The sequence below is a fragment of the Hyla sarda genome, unplaced genomic scaffold (genome assembly GCF_029499605.1).
Source record: "Hyla sarda isolate aHylSar1 unplaced genomic scaffold, aHylSar1.hap1 scaffold_737, whole genome shotgun sequence".
In the NCBI taxonomy this organism is placed as follows: Eukaryota; Metazoa; Chordata; class Amphibia; order Anura; family Hylidae; genus Hyla; species Hyla sarda.
This window is the reverse complement of record NW_026610759.1, coordinates 153,029-174,561: the sequence shown is the minus strand read 5'-3', so window position 1 is coordinate 174,561 and position 21,533 is coordinate 153,029. Positions and strand designations below refer to the sequence as shown.

General features: G+C 34.7%; 1 protein-coding gene across 2 annotated transcripts in view; it reads left to right on the top strand.

The window, feature by feature from the left end:
* Positions 1-7,972: 7,972 nt before the first annotated feature.
* Positions 7,973-21,533, top strand: part of LOC130344853 (gastrula zinc finger protein XlCGF57.1-like) — a 66,106-nt gene continuing 52,545 nt past the window's right edge. The window contains exon 1 of one of the 2 annotated variants that reach the window (XM_056554470.1): positions 7,973-8,103. The gene's annotated coding sequence lies outside the window, so the exon portion shown is untranslated. The remainder of the gene's footprint in view (positions 8,104-21,533) is intronic. The other variant, XM_056554471.1, reaches the window with a different exon arrangement.

Here is a 21,533-nt window from a genome sequence, read left to right as displayed (position 1 = left end):
AGTCTACATCCCCCTCCTGTAACAGTATATATCCTGTAATAATATATATATATATCATCCTGTACAAGTCTACATCCTCCTCCTCTGTACAGTATATATCCTGTATAATATATATATATCATCCTGTACAAGTCTACATCCTCCTCCTGTACAGTATATATCCTGTATAATATATATATATCATCCTGTACAAGTCTACATCCCCTCCTGTACAGTATATATCCTGTATAATATATATATATCATCCTGTACAAGTCTACATCCTCCTCCTGTACAGTATATATCCTGTATAATATATATATATCATCCTGTACAAGTCTACATCCTCCTCCTGTACAGTATATATCCTGTATAATATATATATATCATCCTGTACAAGTCTACATCCCCTCCTGTACAGTATATATCCTGTATAATATATATATATATCATCCTGTACAAGTCTACATCCCTCCTCCTGTACAGTATATATCCTGTATAATATATATATATCATCCTGTACAAGTCTACATCCTCCTCCTGTACAGTATATATCCTGTATAATATATATATATCATCCTGTACAAGTCTACATCCTCCTCCTGTACAGTATATATCCTGTATAATATATATATATCATCCTGTACAAGTCTACATCCCCCTCCTGTACAGTATATATCCTGTATAATATATATATATCATCCTGTACAAGTCTACATCCTCCTCCTGTACAGTATATATCCTGTATAATATATATATATCATCCTGTACAAGTCTACATCCCCCTCCTGTACAGTATATATCCTGTATAATATATATATATATCATCCTGTACAAGTCTACATCCCCCTCCTGTACAGTATATATCCTGTATAATATATATATATCATCCTGTACAAGTCTACATCCTCCTCCTGTACAGTATATATCCTGTATAATATATATATATCATCCTGTACAAGTCTACATCCTCCTCCTGTACAGTATATATCCTGTATAATATATATATATATCATCCTGTACAAGTCTACATCCTCCTCCTGTACAGTATATATCCTGTATAATATATATATATCATCCTGTACAAGTCTACATCCTCCCTCCTGTACAGTATATATCCTGTATAATATATATATATATCATCCTGTACAAGTCTACATCCTCCTCCTGTACAGTATATATCCTGTATAATATATATATATATCATCCTGTACAAGTCTACATCCTCCCTCCTGTACAGTATATATCCTGTATAATATATATATATCATCCTGTACAAGTCTACATCCCCCTCCTGTACAGTATATATCCTGTATAATATATATATATATATCATCCTGTACAAGTCTACATCCTCCCTCCTGTACAGTATATATCCTGTATAATATATATATATCATCCTGTACAAGTCTACATCCTCCTCCTGTACAGTATATATCCTGTATAATATATATATATCATCCTGTACAAGTCTACATCCCCCTCCTGTACAGTATATATCCTGTATAATAATATATATATATCATCCTGTACAAGTCTACATCCCCCTCCTGTACAGTATATATCCTGTATAATATATATATATCATCCTGTACAAGTCTACATCCCCCTCCTGTACAGTATATATCCTGTATAATATATATATATATCATCCTGTACAAGTCTACATCCCCCTCCTGTACAGTATATATCCTGTATAATATATATATATCATCCTGTACAAGTCTACATCCCCCTCCTGTACAGTATATATCCTGTATAATATATATATATATCATCCTGTACAAGTCTACATCCTCCTCCTGTACAGTATATATCCTGTATAATATATATATATCATCCTGTACAAGTCTACATCCCCCTCCTGTACAGTATATATCCTGTATAATATATATATATCATCCTGTACAAGTCTACATCCTCCTCCTGTACAGTATATATCCTGTATAATATATATATATCATCCTGTACAAGTCTACATCCCCCTCCTGTACAGTATATATCCTGTATATATATATATATATATCATCCTGTACAAGTCTACATCCCCCTCCTGTACAGTATATATCCTGTATAATATATATATATCATCCTGTACAAGTCTACATCCTCCTCCTGTACAGTATATATCCTGTATAATATATATATATCATCCTGTACAAGTCTACATCCTCCTCCTGTACAGTATATATCCTGTATAATATATATATATATCATCCTGTACAAGTCTACATCCCCCTCCTGTACAGTATATATCCTGTATAATATATATATATATCATCCTGTACAAGTCTACATCCCCCTCCTGTACAGTATATATCCTGTATAATATATATATATCATCCTGTACAAGTCTACATCCCCCTCCTGTACAGTATATATCCTGTATAATATATATATATATCATCCTGTACAAGTCTACATCCTCCTCCTGTACAGTATATATCCTGTATAATATATATATATCATCCTGTACAAGTCTACATCCCCCTCCTGTACAGTATATATCCTGTATAATATATATATATCATCCTGTACAAGTCTACATCCCCCTCCTGTACAGTATATATCCTGTATAATATATATATATCATCCTGTACAAGTCTACATCCCCCTCCTGTACAGTATATATCCTGTATAATATATATATATCATCCTGTACAAGTCTACATCCTCCTCCTGTACAGTATATATCCTGTATAATATATATATATCATCCTGTACAAGTCTACATCCCCCTCCTGTACAGTATATATCCTGTATAATATATATATATCATCCTGTACAAGTCTACATCCTCCTCCTGTACAGTATATATCCTGTATATATATATATATATATCATCCTGTACAAGTCTACATCCCCCTCCTGTACAGTATATATCCTGTATAATATATATATATCATCCTGTACAAGTCTACATCCTCCTCCTGTACAGTATATATCCTGTATAATATATATATATCATCCTGTACAAGTCTACATCCCCCTCCTGTACAGTATATATCCTGTATAATATATATATATCATCCTGTACAAGTCTACATCCTCCTCCTGTACAGTATATATCCTGTATAATATATATATATATCATCCTGTACAAGTCTACATCCCCCTCCTGTACAGTATATATCCTGTATAATATATATATATATCATCCTGTACAAGTCTACATCCCCCTCCTGTACAGTATATATCCTGTATAATATATATATATCATCCTGTACAAGTCTACATCCCCCTCCTGTACAGTATATATCCTGTATAATATATATATATCATCCTGTACAAGTCTACATCCCCTCCTGTACAGTATATATCCTGTATAATATATATATATCATCCTGTACAAGTCTACATCCCCCTCCTGTACAGTATATATCCTGTATAATATATATATATCATCCTGTACAAGTCTACATCCCCTCCTGTACAGTATATATCCTGTATAATATATATATATCATCCTGTACAAGTCTACATCCCCCTCCTGTACAGTATATATCCTGTATAATATATATATATCATCCTGTACAAGTCTACATCCTCCTCCTGTACAGTATATATCCTGTATAATATATATATATCATCCTGTACAAGTCTACATCCCCCTCCTGTACAGTATATATCCTGTATAATATATATATATCATCCTGTACAAGTCTACATCCCCCTCCTGTACAGTATATATCCTGTATAATATATATATATATCATCCTGTACAAGTCTACATCCCCCTCCTGTACAGTATATATCCTGTATAATATATATATATATCATCCTGTACAGTATATATCCTGTATAATATATATATATATCATCCTGTACAAGTCTACATCCCCCTCCTGTACAGTATATATCCTGTATAATATATATATATATCATCCTGTACAAGTCTACATCCCCCTCCTGTACAGTATATATCCTGTATAATATATATATATATCATCCTGTACAAGTCTACATCCTCCTCCTGTACAGTATATATCCTGTATAATATATATATATATCATCCTGTACAAGTCTACATCCCCCTCCTGTACAGTATATATCCTGTATAATATATATATATATCATCCTGTACAAGTCTACATCCCCCTCCTGTACAGTATATATCCTGTATAATATATATATATCATCCTGTACAAGTCTACATCCCCCTCCTGTACAGTATATATCCTGTATAATATATATATATCATCCTGTACAAGTCTACATCCTCCTCCTGTACAGTATATATCCTGTATAATATATATATATATCATCCTGTACAAGTCTACATCCCCCTCCTGTACAGTATATATCCTGTATAATATATATATATCATCCTGTACAAGTCTACATCCCCCTCCTGTACAGTATATATCCTGTATAATATATATATATCATCCTGTACAAGTCTACATCCTCCTCCTGTACAGTATATATCCTGTATAATATATATATATCATCCTGTACAAGTCTACATCCCCCTCCTGTACAGTATATATCCTGTATAATATATATATATCATCCTGTACAAGTCTACATCCCCCTCCTGTACAGTATATATCCTGTATAATATATATATATCATCCTGTACAAGTCTACATCCTCCTCCTGTACAGTATATATCCTGTATAATATATATATATCATCCTGTACAAGTCTACATCCCCCTCCTGTACAGTATATATCCTGTATAATATATATATATATATCATCCTGTACAAGTCTACATCCCCCTCCTGTACAGTATATATCCTGTATAATATATATATATATCATCCTGTACAAGTCTACATCCTCCTCCTGTACAGTATATATCCTGTATAATATATATATATCATCCTGTACAAGTCTACATCCCCCTCCTGTACAGTATATATCCTGTATAATATATATATATATATATCATCCTGTACAAGTCTACATCCCCCTCCTGTACAGTATATATCCTGTATAATATATATATATCATCCTGTACAAGTCTACATCCCCCTCCTGTACAGTATATATCCTGTATAATATATATATATCATCCTGTACAAGTCTACATCTCCTCCTGTACAGTATATATCCTGTATAATATATATATATCATCCTGTACAAGTCTACATCCCCCTCCTGTACAGTATATATCCTGTATAATATATATATATCATCCTGTACAAGTCTACATCCTCCTCCTGTACAGTATATATCCTGTATAATATATATATATCATCCTGTACAAGTCTACATCCTCCTCCTGTACAGTATATATCCTGTATAATATATATATATCATCCTGTACAAGTCTACATCCCCCTCCTGTACAGTATATATCCTGTATAATATATATATATCATCCTGTACAAGTCTACATCCTCCTCCTGTACAGTATATATCCTGTATAATATATATATATATCATCCTGTACAAGTCTACATCCCCCTCCTGTACAGTATATATCCTGTATAATATATATATATCATCCTGTACAAGTCTACATCCTCCTCCTGTACAGTATATATCCTGTATAATATATATATATATCATCCTGTACAAGTCTACATCCTCCTCCTGTACAGTATATATCCTGTATAATATATATATATCATCCTGTACAAGTCTACATCCCCCTCCTGTACAGTATATATCCTGTATAATATATATATATCATCCTGTACAAGTCTACATCCTCCTCCTGTACAGTATATATCCTGTATAATATATATATATCATCCTGTACAAGTCTACATCCCCCTCCTGTACAGTATATATCCTGTATAATATATATATATCATCCTGTACAAGTCTACATCCCCCTCCTGTACAGTATATATCCTGTATAATATATATATATCATCCTGTACAAGTCTACATCCTCCTCCTGTACAGTATATATCCTGTATAATATATATATATCATCCTGTACAAGTCTACATCCCCCTCCTGTACAGTATATATCCTGTATAATATATATATATATCATCCTGTACAAGTCTACATCCCCCTCCTGTACAGTATATATCCTGTATAATATATATATATCATCCTGTACAAGTCTACATCCCCCTCCTGTACAGTATATATCCTGTATAAATATATATATATCATCCTGTACAAGTCTACATCCCCCTCCTGTACAGTATATATCCTGTATAATATATATATATATCATCCTGTACAAGTCTACATCCTCCTCCTGTACAGTATATATCCTGTATAATATATATATATCATCCTGTACAAGTCTACATCCCCCTCCTGTACAGTATATATCCTGTATAATATATATATATCATCCTGTACAAGTCTACATCCCCCTCCTGTACAGTATATATCCTGTATAATATATATATATCATCCTGTACAAGTCTACATCCTCCTCCTGTACAGTATATATCCTGTATAATATATATATATCATCCTGTACAAGTCTACATCCCCTCCTGTACAGTATATATCCTGTATAATATATATATATATCATCCTGTACAAGTCTACATCCCCCTTCTGTACAGTATATATCCTGTATAATATATATATATATCATCCTGTACAAGTCTACACCCCCCTCCTGTACAGTATATATCCTGTATAATATATATATATCATCCTGTACAAGTCTACATCCCCTCCTGTACAGTATATATCCTGTATAATATATATATATCATCCTGTACAAGTCTACATCCCCCTCCTGTACAGTATATATCCTGTATAATATATATATATCATCCTGTACAAGTCTACATCCCCCTCCTGTACAGTATATATCCTGTATAATATATATATATCATCCTGTACAAGTCTACATCCTCCTCCTGTACAGTATATATCCTGTATAATATATATATATCATCCTGTACAAGTCTACATCTCCCCTCCTGTACAGTATATATCCTGTATAATATATATATATATCATCCTGTACAAGTCTACATCCTCCTCCTGTACAGTATATATCCTGTATAATATATATATATCATCCTGTACAAGTCTACATCCTCCTCCTGTACAGTATATATCCTGTATAATATATATATATCATCCTGTACAAGTCTACATCCCCCTCCTGTACAGTATATATCCTGTATAATATATATATATCATCCTGTACAAGTCTACATCCCCCTCCTGTACAGTATATATCCTGTATAATATATATATATCATCCTGTACAAGTCTACATCCCCCTCCTGTACAGTATATATCCTGTATAATATATATATATATCATCCTGTACAAGTCTACATCCCCCTCCTGTACAGTATATATCCTGTATAATATATATATATATCATCCTGTACAAGTCTACATCCCCCTCCTGTACAGTATATATCCTGTATAATATATATATATCATCCTGTACAAGTCTACATCCCCCTCCTGTACAGTATATATCCTGTATAATATATATATATCATCCTGTACAAGTCTACATCCCCCTCCTGTACAGTATATATCCTGTATAATATATATATATCATCCTGTACAAGTCTACATCCCCCTCCTGTACAGTATATATCCTGTATAATATATATATATATCCTGTACAAGTCTACATCCCCCTCCTGTACAGTATATATCCTGTATAATATATATATATCATCCTGTACAAGTCTACATCCTCCTCCTGTACAGTATATATCCTGTATAATATATATATATCATCCTGTACAAGTCTACATCCTCCTCCTGTACAGTATATATCCTGTATAATATATATATATATATCATCCTGTACAAGTCTACATCCCCCTCCTGTACAGTATATATCCTGTATAATATATATATATCATCCTGTACAAGTCTACATCCCCCTCCTGTACAGTATATATCCTGTATAATATATATATATCATCCTGTACAAGTCTACATCCCCCTCCTGTACAGTATCTTTTCTCTCCACTTCAGAGCTCCACCCCCTCACATGAGTGATCACATGACTGACTTCATGCAGGTCCTTCTTCCACCATATTTCCTCTCTGTTTCTAAGCTCCACCCCCCTCACATGACTGATCACATGACATCCCCACAGGTCCTTTGCTCTCCGGTTGTAAGGCTCCTCTCCTCAGATCTTGTGTGAGGACAGATGTGGAGAGCGGCGGCGGATTTACCCCTCCGGATACAACAGGCCATGTGACCAGAGAGAAGGTGAGAAGCCCACCAATCAATGAGGAGGGCGGGAAAACCACACAGTCCTGGATATAATATATATATATACACAACCAGACCTGTATATATCTATACACAATCATTGAGGAGGGCGGGTATACCACACAGTCCTGGATATAATATATATATACATATACACAACCAGACCTGTATATATCTATACACAATCATTGAGGAGGGCGGGAAAACCACACAGTCCTGGATATAATATATATATATATATATATACATATACACAACCAGACCTGTATATATCTATACACAATCATTGAGGAGGGCGGGTATACCACACAGTCCTGGATATAATATATATATATATATATACACAACCAGACCTGTATATATCTATACACAATCATTGAGGAGGGCGGGTATACCACACAGTCCTGGATATAATATATATATATACATATACACAACCAGACCTGTATATATCTATACACAATCATTGAGGAGGGCGGGTATACCACACAGTCCTGGATATAATATATATATATACATATACACAACCAGACCTGTATATATCTATACACAATCATTGAGGAGGGTGGGTATACCACACAGTCCTGGATATAATATATATATATACATATACACAACCAGACCTGTATATATCTATACACAATCATTGAGGAGGGCGGGTATACCACACAGTCCTGGATATAATATATATATATACATATACACAACCAGACCTGTATATATCTATACACAATCATTGAGGAGGGCGGGTATACCACACAGTCCTGGATATAATATATATACATATATACACAACCAGACCTGTATATATCTATACACAATCATTGAGGAGGGCAGGTATACCACACAGTCCTGGATATAATATATATATATATACATATACATAACCAGACCTGTATATATCTATACACAATCATTGAGGAGGGCAGGTATACCACACAGTCCTGGATATAATATATATACATATACACAACCAGACCTGTATATATCTATACACAATCATTGAGGAGGGCGGGTATACCACACAGTCCTGGATATAATATATATATATATACATATACATAACCAGACCTGTATATATCTATACACAATCATTGAGGAGGGCAGGTATACCACACAGTCCTGGATATAATATATATACATATACACAACCAGACCTGTATATATCTATACACAATCATTGAGGAGGGCGGGTATACCACACAGTCCTGGATATAATATATATATATATACATATACACAACCAGACCTGTATATATATCTATACACAATCATTGAGGAGGGCGGGTATACCACACAGTCCTGGATATAATATATATATACATATACACAACCAGACCTGTATATATCTATACACAATCATTGAGGAGGGCGGGTATACCACACAGTCCTGGATATAATATATATATATATACACAACCAGACCTGTATATATCTATACACAATCATTGAGGAGGGCGGGTATACCACACAGTCCTGGATATAATATATATACATATACACAACCAGACCTGTATATATCTATACACAATCATTGAGGAGGGCAGGTATACCACACAGTCCTGGATATAATATATATATATATACACAACCAGACCTGTATATATCTATACACAATCATTGAGGAGGGCGGGTATACCACACAGTCCTGGATATAATATTATATACATATACACAACCAGACCTGTATATATCTATACACAATCATTGAGGAGGGCGGGTATACCACACAGTCCTGGATATAATATATATATATACATATACACAACCAGACCTGTATATATCTATACACAATCATTGAGGAGGGCGGGTATACCACACAGTCCTGGATATAATATATATATATACACAACCAGACCTGTATATATCTATACACAATCATTGAGGAGGGCGGGTATACCACACAGTCCTGGATATAATATATATATATATATATACATATACACAACCAGACCTGTATATATCTATACACAATCATTGAGGAGGGCAGGTATACCACACAGTCCTGGATATAATATATATATATACATATACACAACCAGACCTGTATATATCTATACACAATCATTGAGGAGGGCGGGTATACCACACAGTCCTGGATATAATATATATATATACACAACCAGACCTGTATATATCTATACACAATCATTGAGGAGGGCAGGTATACCACACAGTCCTGGATATAATATATATATATACATATACACAACTAGACCTGTATATATCTATACACAATCATTGAGGAGGGCGGGTATACCACACAGTCCTGGATATAATATATATATATATACACAACCAGACCTGTATATATCTATACACAATCATTGAGGAGGGCGGGTATACCACACAGTCCTGGATATAATATATATATATATACACAACCAGACCTGTATATATCTATACACAATCATTGAGGAGGGCGGTAAACCACACAGTCCTGGATATAATATATATACATATACACAACCAGACCTGTATATATCTATACACAATCATTGAGGAGGGCGGGTATACCACACAGTCCTGGATATAATATATATATACATATACACAACCAGACCTGTATATATCTATACACAATCATTGAGGAGGGCGGGTATACCACACAGTCCTGGATATAATATATATATACATATACACAACCAGACCTGTATATATCTATACACAATCATTGAGGAGGGCGAGTATACCACACAGTCCTGGATATAATATATATATATACATATACACAACCAGACCTGTATATATCTATACACAATCATTGAGGAGGGCGGGTATACCACACAGTCCTGGATATAATATATATACATATACACAACCAGACCTGTATATATCTATACACAATCATTGAGGAGGGCGGGTATACCACACAGTCCTGGATATAATATATATATATACATATACACAACCAGACCTGTATATATCTATACACAATCATTGAGGAGGGCGGGTATACCACACAGTCCTGGATATAATATATATATATATATACATATACACAACCAGACCTGTATATATATCTATACACAATCATTGAGGAGGGCGGGTATACCACACAGTCCTGGATATAATATATACATATATACACAACCAGACCTGTATATATCTATACACAATCATTGAGGAGGGCAGGTATACCACACAGTCCTGGATATAATATATATATATATACATATACACAACCAGACCTGTATATATCTATACACAATCATTGAGGAGGGCGGGTATACCACACAGTCCTGGATATAATATATATATACATATACACAACCAGACCTGTATATATCTATACACAATCATTGAGGAGGGCAGGTATACCACACAGTCCTGGATATAATATATATATATATACACAACCAGACCTGTATATATCTATACACAATCATTGAGGAGGGCGGGAAAACCACACAGTCCTGGATATAATATATATATATACACAACCAGACCTGTATATATCTATACACAATCATTGAGTAGGGCGGGTATACCACACAGTCCTGGATATAATATATATATATATACACAACCAGACCTGTATATATCTATACACAATCATTGAGGAGGGCGGGTATACCACACAGTCCTGGATATAATATATATATATACATATACACAACCAGACCTGTATATATCTATACACAATCATTGAGGAGGGCGGGTATACCACACAGTCCTGGATATAATATATATATATATACATATACACAACCAGACCTGTATATATCTATACACAATCATTGAGGAGGGCAGGTATACCACACAGTCCTGGATATAATATATATATATACACAACCAGACCTGTATATATCTATACACAATCATTGAGGAGGGCGGGTATACCACACAGTCCTGGATATAATATATATACATATACACAACCAGACCTGTATATATCTATACACAATCATTGAGGAGGGCGGGTATACCACACAGTCCTGGATATAATATATATACATATACACAACCAGACCTGTATATATCTATACACAATCATTGAGGAGGGCGGGTATACCACACAGTCCTGGATATAATATATATACATATACACAACCAGACCTGTATATATCTATACACAATCATTGAGGAGGGCGGGTATACCACACAGTCCTGGATATAATATATATACATATACACAACCAGACCTGTATATATATATACACAATCATTGAGGAGGGCGGGTATACCACACAGTCCTGGATATAATATATATATATACATATACACAACCAGACCTGTATATATCTATACACAATCATTGAGGAGGGCGGGTATACCACACAGTCCTGGATATAATATATATACATATACACAACCAGACCTGTATATATCTATACACAATCATTGAGGAGGGCGGGTATACCACACAGTCCTGGATATAATATATATATACACAACCAGACCTGTATATATCTATACACAATCATTGAGGAGGGCAGGTATACCACACAGTCCTGGATATAATATATATATATACATATACACAACCAGACCTGTATATAGCTATACACAATCATTGAGGAGGGCGGGTATACCACACAGTCCTGGATATAATATATATACATATACACAACCAGACCTGTATATATCTATACACAATCATTGAGGAGGGCGGGTATACCACACAGTCCTGGATATAATATATATACATATACACAACCAGACCTGTATATATCTATACACAATCATTGAGGAGGGCGGGTATACCACACAGTCCTGGATATAATATATATACATATACACAACCAGACCTGTATATATCTATACACAATCATTGAGGAGGGCAGGTATACCACACAGTCCTGGATATAATATATATACATATACACAACCAGACCTGTATATATCTATACACAATCATTGAGGAGGGCAGGTATACCACACAGTCCTGGATATAATATATATACATATACACAACCAGACCTGTATATATATATACACAATCATTGAGGAGGGCGGGAAAACCACACAGTCCTGGATATAATATATACATATATACACAACCAGACCTGTATATATCTATACACAATCATTGAGGAGGGCAGGTATACCACACAGTCCTGGATATAATATATATATATACATATACACAACCAGACCTGTATATATCTATACACAATCATTGAGGAGGGCGGGTATACCACACAGTCCTGGATATAATATATATACATATACACAACCAGACCTGTATATATCTATACACAATCATTGAGGAGGGCGGGTATACCACACAGTCCTGGATATAATATATATACATATACACAACCAGACCTGTATATATATATACACAATCATTGAGGAGGGCGGGAAAACCACACAGTCCTGGATATAATATATACATATATACACAACCAGACCTGTATATATCTATACACAATCATTGAGGAGGGCAGGTATACCACACAGTCCTGGATATAATATATATATATAAATATACACAACCAGACCTGTATATATCTATACACAATCATTGAGGAGGGCGGGTATACCACACAGTCCTGGATATAATATATATATATAAATATACACAACCAGACCTGTATATATCTATACACAATCATTGAGGAGGGCAGGTATACCACACAGTCCTGGATATAATATATATACATATACACAACCAGACCTGTATATATCTATACACAATCATTGAGGAGGGCGGGTATACCACACAGTCCTGGATATAATATATATATATATATACACAACCAGACCTGTATATATCTATACACAATCATTGAGGAGGGCAGGTATACCACACAGTCCTGGATATAATATATATATACATATACACAACCAGACCTGTATATATCTATACACAATCATTGAGGAGGGCGGGTATACCACACAGTCCTGGATATAATATATATATATACATATACACAACCAGACCTGTATATAGCTATACACAATCATTGAGGAGGGCAGGTATACCACACAGTCCTGGATATAATATATATATATACATATACACAACCAGACCTGTATATATCTATACACAATCATTGAGGAGGGCGGGTATACCACACAGTCCTGGATATAATATATATATACATATACACAACCAGACCTGTATATATCTATACACAATCATTGAGGAGGGCGGGTATACCACACAGTCCTGGATATAATATATATATACCTATACACAACCAGACCTGTATATATCTATACACAATCATTGAGGAGGGCGGGTATACCACACAGTCCTGGATATAATATATATATACCTATACACAACCAGACCTGTATATATCTATACACAATCATTGAGGAGGGCGGGTATACCACACAGTCCTGGATATAATATATATATATACATATACACAACCAGACCTGTATATATCTATACACAATCATTGAGGAGGGCGGGTATACCACACAGTCCTGGATATAATATATATATATACATATACACAACCAGACCTGTATATATCTATACACAATCATTGAGGAGGGCGGGTATACCACACAGTCCTGGATATAATATATATATACATATACACAACCAGACCTGTATATATCTATACACAATCATTGAGGAGGGCGGGTATACCACACAGTCCTGGATATAATATATATATATACACAACCAGACCTGTATATATATCTATACACAATCATTGAGGAGGGCGGGTATACCACACAGTCCTGGATATAATATATATATATATACACAACCAGACCTGTATATATCTATACACAATCATTGAGGAGGGCGGGTATACCACACAGTCCTGGATATAATATATATATATACATATACACAACCAACCTGTATATATCTATACACAATCATTGAGGAGGGCAGGTATACCACACAGTCCTGGATATAATATATATATATACATATACACAACCAGACCTGTATATATCTATACACAATCATTGAGGAGGGCTGGTATACCACACAGTCCTGGATATAATATATATACATATACACAACCAGACCTGTATATATCTATACACAATCATTGAGGAGGGCGGGTATACCACACAGTCCTGGATATAATATATATATATATATACACAACCAGACCTGTATATATCTATACACAATCATTGAGGAGGGCGGGTATACCACACAGTCCTGGATATAATATATATACTATAACACAACTAGACCTGTATATATCTATACACAATCATTGAGGAGGGCGGGTATACCACACAGTCCTGGATATAATATATATATATACATATACACAACCAGACCTGTATATATCTATACACAATCATTGAGGAGGGCGGGTATACCACACAGTCCTGGATATAATATATATATATACACAACCAGACCTGTATATATCTATACACAATCATTGAGGAGGGCAGGTATACCACACAGTCCTGGATATAATATATATATATACATATACACAACCAGACCTGTATATATCTATACACAATCATTGAGGAGGGCGGGTATACCACACAGTCCTGGATATAATATATATACATATACACAACCAGACCTGTATATATCTATACACAATCATTGAGGAGGGCGGGTATACCACACAGTCCTGGATATAATATATATATATATACATATACACAACCAGACCTGTATATATCTATACACAATCATTGAGGAGGGCAGGTATACCACACAGTCCTGGATATAATATATATATATACATATACACAACCAGACCTGTATATATCTATACACAATCATTGAGGAGGGCGGGTATACCACACAGTCCTGGATATAATATATATATATATATATACACAACCAGACCTGTATATATCTATACACAATCATTGAGGAGGGCGGGTATACCACACAGTCCTGGATATAATATATATACATATACACAACCAGACCTGTATATATCTATACACAATCATTGAGGAGGGCAGGTATACCACACAGTCCTGGATATAATATATATATATATATATACACAACCAGACCTGTATATATCTATACACAATCATTGAGGAGGGGCAGGTATACCACACAGTCCTGGATATAATATATATATATACATATACACAACCAGACCTGTATATATCTATACACAATCATTGAGGAGGGCAGGTATACCACACAGTCCTGGATATAATATATATATATACATATACACAACCAGACCTGTATATATCTATACACAATCATTGAGGAGGGCGGGTATACCACACAGTCCTGGATATAATATATATATATATATACATATACACAACCAGACCTGTATATATCTATACACAATCATTGAGGAGGGCAGGTATACCACACAGTCCTGGATATAATATATATATATATATATACACAACCAGACCTGTATATATCTATACACAATCATTGAGGAGGGCAGGTATACCACACAGTCCTGGATATAATATATATATATACATATACACAACCAGACCTGTATATATCTATACACAATCATTGAGGAGGGCAGGTATACCACACAGTCCTGGATATAATATATATATATACATATACACAACCAGACCTGTATATATCTATACACAATCATTGAGGAGGGCGGGTATACCACACAGTCCTGGATATAATATATATATATACACAACCAGACCTGTATATATCTATACACAATCATTGAGGAGGGCGGGTATACCACACAGTCCTGGATATAATATATATACATATACACAACCAGACCTGTATATATCTATACACAATCATTGAGGAGGGCGGGTATACCACACAGTCCTGGATATAATATATACATATACACAACCAGACCTGTATATATCTATACACAATCATTGAGGAGGGCGGGTATACCACACAGTCCTGGATATAATATTATATATATATACATATACACAACCAGACCTGTATATATCTATACACAATCATTGAGGAGGGCGGGTATACCACACAGTCCTGGATATAATATATATACATATACACAACCAGACCTGTATATATCTATACACAATCATTGAGGAGGGCGGGTATACCACACAGTCCTGGATATAATATATATATATACACAACCAGACCTGTATATATCTATACACAATCATTGAGGAGGGCAGGTATACCACACAGTCCTGGATATAATATATATATATATATACACAACCAGACCTGTATATATCTATACACAATCATTGAGGAGGGCGGGTATACCACACAGTCCTGGATATAATATATATACATATACACAACCAGACCTGTATATATCTATACACAATCATTGAGGAGGGCGGGTATACCACACAGTCCTGGATATAATATATATATACATATACACAACCAGACCTGTATATATCTATACACAATCATTGAGGAGGGCAGGTATACCACACAGTCCTGGATATAATATATATATATACACAACCAGACCTGTATATATCTATACACAATCATTGAGGAGGGCAGGTATACCACACAGTCCTGGATATAATATATATATATACATATACACAACCAGACCTGTATATATCTATACACAATCATTGGGGAGGGCAGGTATACCACACAGTCCTGGATATAATATATATACATATACACAACCAGATCTGTATATATCTATACACAATCATTGAGGAGGGCGGGTATACCACACAGTCCTGGATATAATATATATATATATACATATACACAACCAGACCTGTATATATCTATAAACAATCATTGAGGAGGGCGGGTATACCACACAGTCCTGGATATAATATATATATATATACATATACACAACCAGACCTGTATATATCTATACACAATCATTGAGGAGGGCAGGTATACCACACAGTCCTGGATATAATATATATATATATACATATACACAACCAGACCTGTATATATCTATACACAATCATTGAGGAGGGCGGGTATACCACACAGTCCTGGATATAATATATATATATATATACATATACACAACCAGACCTGTATATATCTATACACAATCATTGAGGAGGGCGGGTATACCACACAGTCCTGGATATAATATATATATATACATATACACAACCAGACCTGTATATATCTATACACAATCATTGAGGAGGGCAGGTATACCACACAGTCCTGGATATAATATATATATACATATACACAACCAGACCCGTATATATCTATACACAATCATTGAGGAGGGCGGGTATACCACACAGTCCTGGATATAATATATATATATATACACAACCAGACCTGTATATATCTATACACAATCATTGAGGAGGGCGGGTATACCACACAGTCCTGGATATAATATATATATATATACACAACCAGACCTGTATATATCTATACACAATCATTGAGGAGGGCAGGTATACCACACAGTCCTGGATATAATATATATATACATATACACAACCAGACCTGTATATATCTATACACAATCATTGAGGAGGGCAGGTATACCACACAGTCCTGGATATAATATATATACATATACACAACCAGACCTGTATATATCTATACACAATCATTGAGGAGGGCAGGTATACCACACAGTCCTGGATATAATATATATATATATACATATACACAACCAGACCTGTATATATATCTATACACAATCATTGAGGAGGGCGGGTATACCACACAGTCCTGGATATAATATATATATATACATATACACAACCAGACCTGTATATATCTATACACAATCATTGAGGAGGGCAGGTATACCACACAGTCCTGGATATAATATATATATATATATACATATACACAACCAGACCTGTATATATCTATACACAATCATTGAGGAGGGCGGGTATACCACACAGTCCTGGATATAATATATATATATATATATACATATACACAACCAGACCTGTATATATCTATACACAATCATTGAGGAGGGCGGGTATACCACACAGTCCTGGATATAATATATATATATACACAACCAGACCTGTATATATCTATACACAATCATTGAGGAGGGCGGGTATACCACACAGTCCTGGATATAATATATATATATACACAACCAGACCTGTATATATCTATACACAATCATTGAGGAGGGTGGGTATACCACACAGTCCTGGATATAATATATATATATATATACACAACCAGACCTGTATATATCTATACACAATCATTGAGGAGGGCAGGTATACCACACAGTCCTGGATATAATATATATACATATACACAACCAGACCTGTATATATCTATACACAATCATTGAGGAGGGCGGGTATACCACACAGTCCTGGATATAATATATATATATATATACACAACCAGACCTGTATATATCTATACACAATCATTGAGGAGGGCGGGTATACCACACAGTCCTGGATATAATATATATATATACATATACACAACCAGACCTGTATATATCTATACACAATCATTGAGGAGGGCGGGTATACCACACAGTCCTGGATATAATATACATATATACATATACACAACCAGACCAGTATATATCTATACACAATCATTGAGTAGGGCGGGTATACCACACAGTCCTGGATAATATATATATATATATACATATACACAACCAGACCTGTATATATCTATACACAATCATTGAGTAGGGCGGGTATACCACACAGTCCTGGATATAATATATATATATACATATACACAACCAGACCTGTATATATCTATACACAATCATTGAGGAGGGCGGGTATACCACACAGTCCTGGATATAATATATATATATATACACAACCAGACCTGTATATATCTATACACAATCATTGAGGAGGGCAGGTATACCACACAGTCCTGGATATAATATATATATACCTATACACAACCAGACCTGTATATATCTATACACAATCATTGAGGAGGGCAGGTATACCACACAGTCCTGGATATAATATATATATATATATACACAACCAGACCTGTATATATCTATACACAATCATTGAGGAGGGCGGGTATACCACACAGTCCTGGATATAATATATATATATATATACACAACCAGACCTGTATATATCTATACACAATCATTGAGGAGGGCAGGTATACCACACAGTCCTGGATATAATATATATACATATACACAACCAGACCTGTATATATCTATACACAATCATTGAGGAGGGCGGGTATACCACACAGTCCTGGATATAATATATATATATATATACACAACCAGACCTGTATATATCTATACACAATCATTGAGGAGGGCGGGTATACCACACAGTCCTGGATATAATATATATATATATATACACAACCAGACCTGTATATATCTATACACAATCATTGAGGAGGGCAGGTATACCACACAGTCCTGGATATAATATATATACATATACATATACACAACCAGACCTGTATATATCTATACACAATCATTGAGGAGGGCAGGTATACCACACAGTCCTGGATATAATATATATATATATATATATACACAACCAGACCTGTATATATCTATACACAATCATTGAGGAGGGCAGGTATACCACACAGTCCTGGATATAATATATATATATATATATACACAACCAGACCTGTATATATCTATACACAATCATTGAGGAGGGCGGGTATACCACACAGTCCTGGATATAATATATATACATATACACAACCAGACCTGTATATATCTATACACAATCATTGAGGAGGGCGGGTATACCACACAGTCCTGGATATAATATATATATATATATACACAACCAGACCTGTATATATCTATACACAATCATTGAGGAGGGCGGGTATACCACACAGTCCTGGATATAATATATATACATATACACAACCAGACCTGTATATATCTATACACAATCATTGAGGAGGGCGGGTATACCACACAGTCCTGGATATAATATATATATATACACAACCAGACCTGTATATATCTATACACAATCATTGAGGAGGGCAGGTATACCACACAGTCCTGGATATAATATATATATATATATATATACATATACACAACCAGACCTGTATATATCTATACACAATCATTGAGGAGGGCGGGTATACCACACAGTCCTGGATATAATATATATATATACACATATACACAACCAGACCTGTATATATCTATACACAATCATTGAGGAGGGCGGGTATACCACACAGTCCTGGATATAATATATATATATACATATACACAACCAGACCTGTATATATCTATACACAATCATTGAGGAGGGCGGGTATACCACACAGTCCTGGATATAATATATACATATACACAACCAGACCTGTATATATTCTATACACAATCATTGAGGAGGGCGAGTATACCACACAGTCCTGGATATAATATATATATATATATATATATATATATATACATATACACAACCAGACCTGTATATATCTATACACAATCATTGAGGAGGGCGGGTATACCACACAGTCCTGGATATAATATATATATATACACAACCAGACCTGTATATATCTATACACAATCATTGAGGAGGGTGGGTATACCACACAGTCCTGGATATAATATATATATATATAC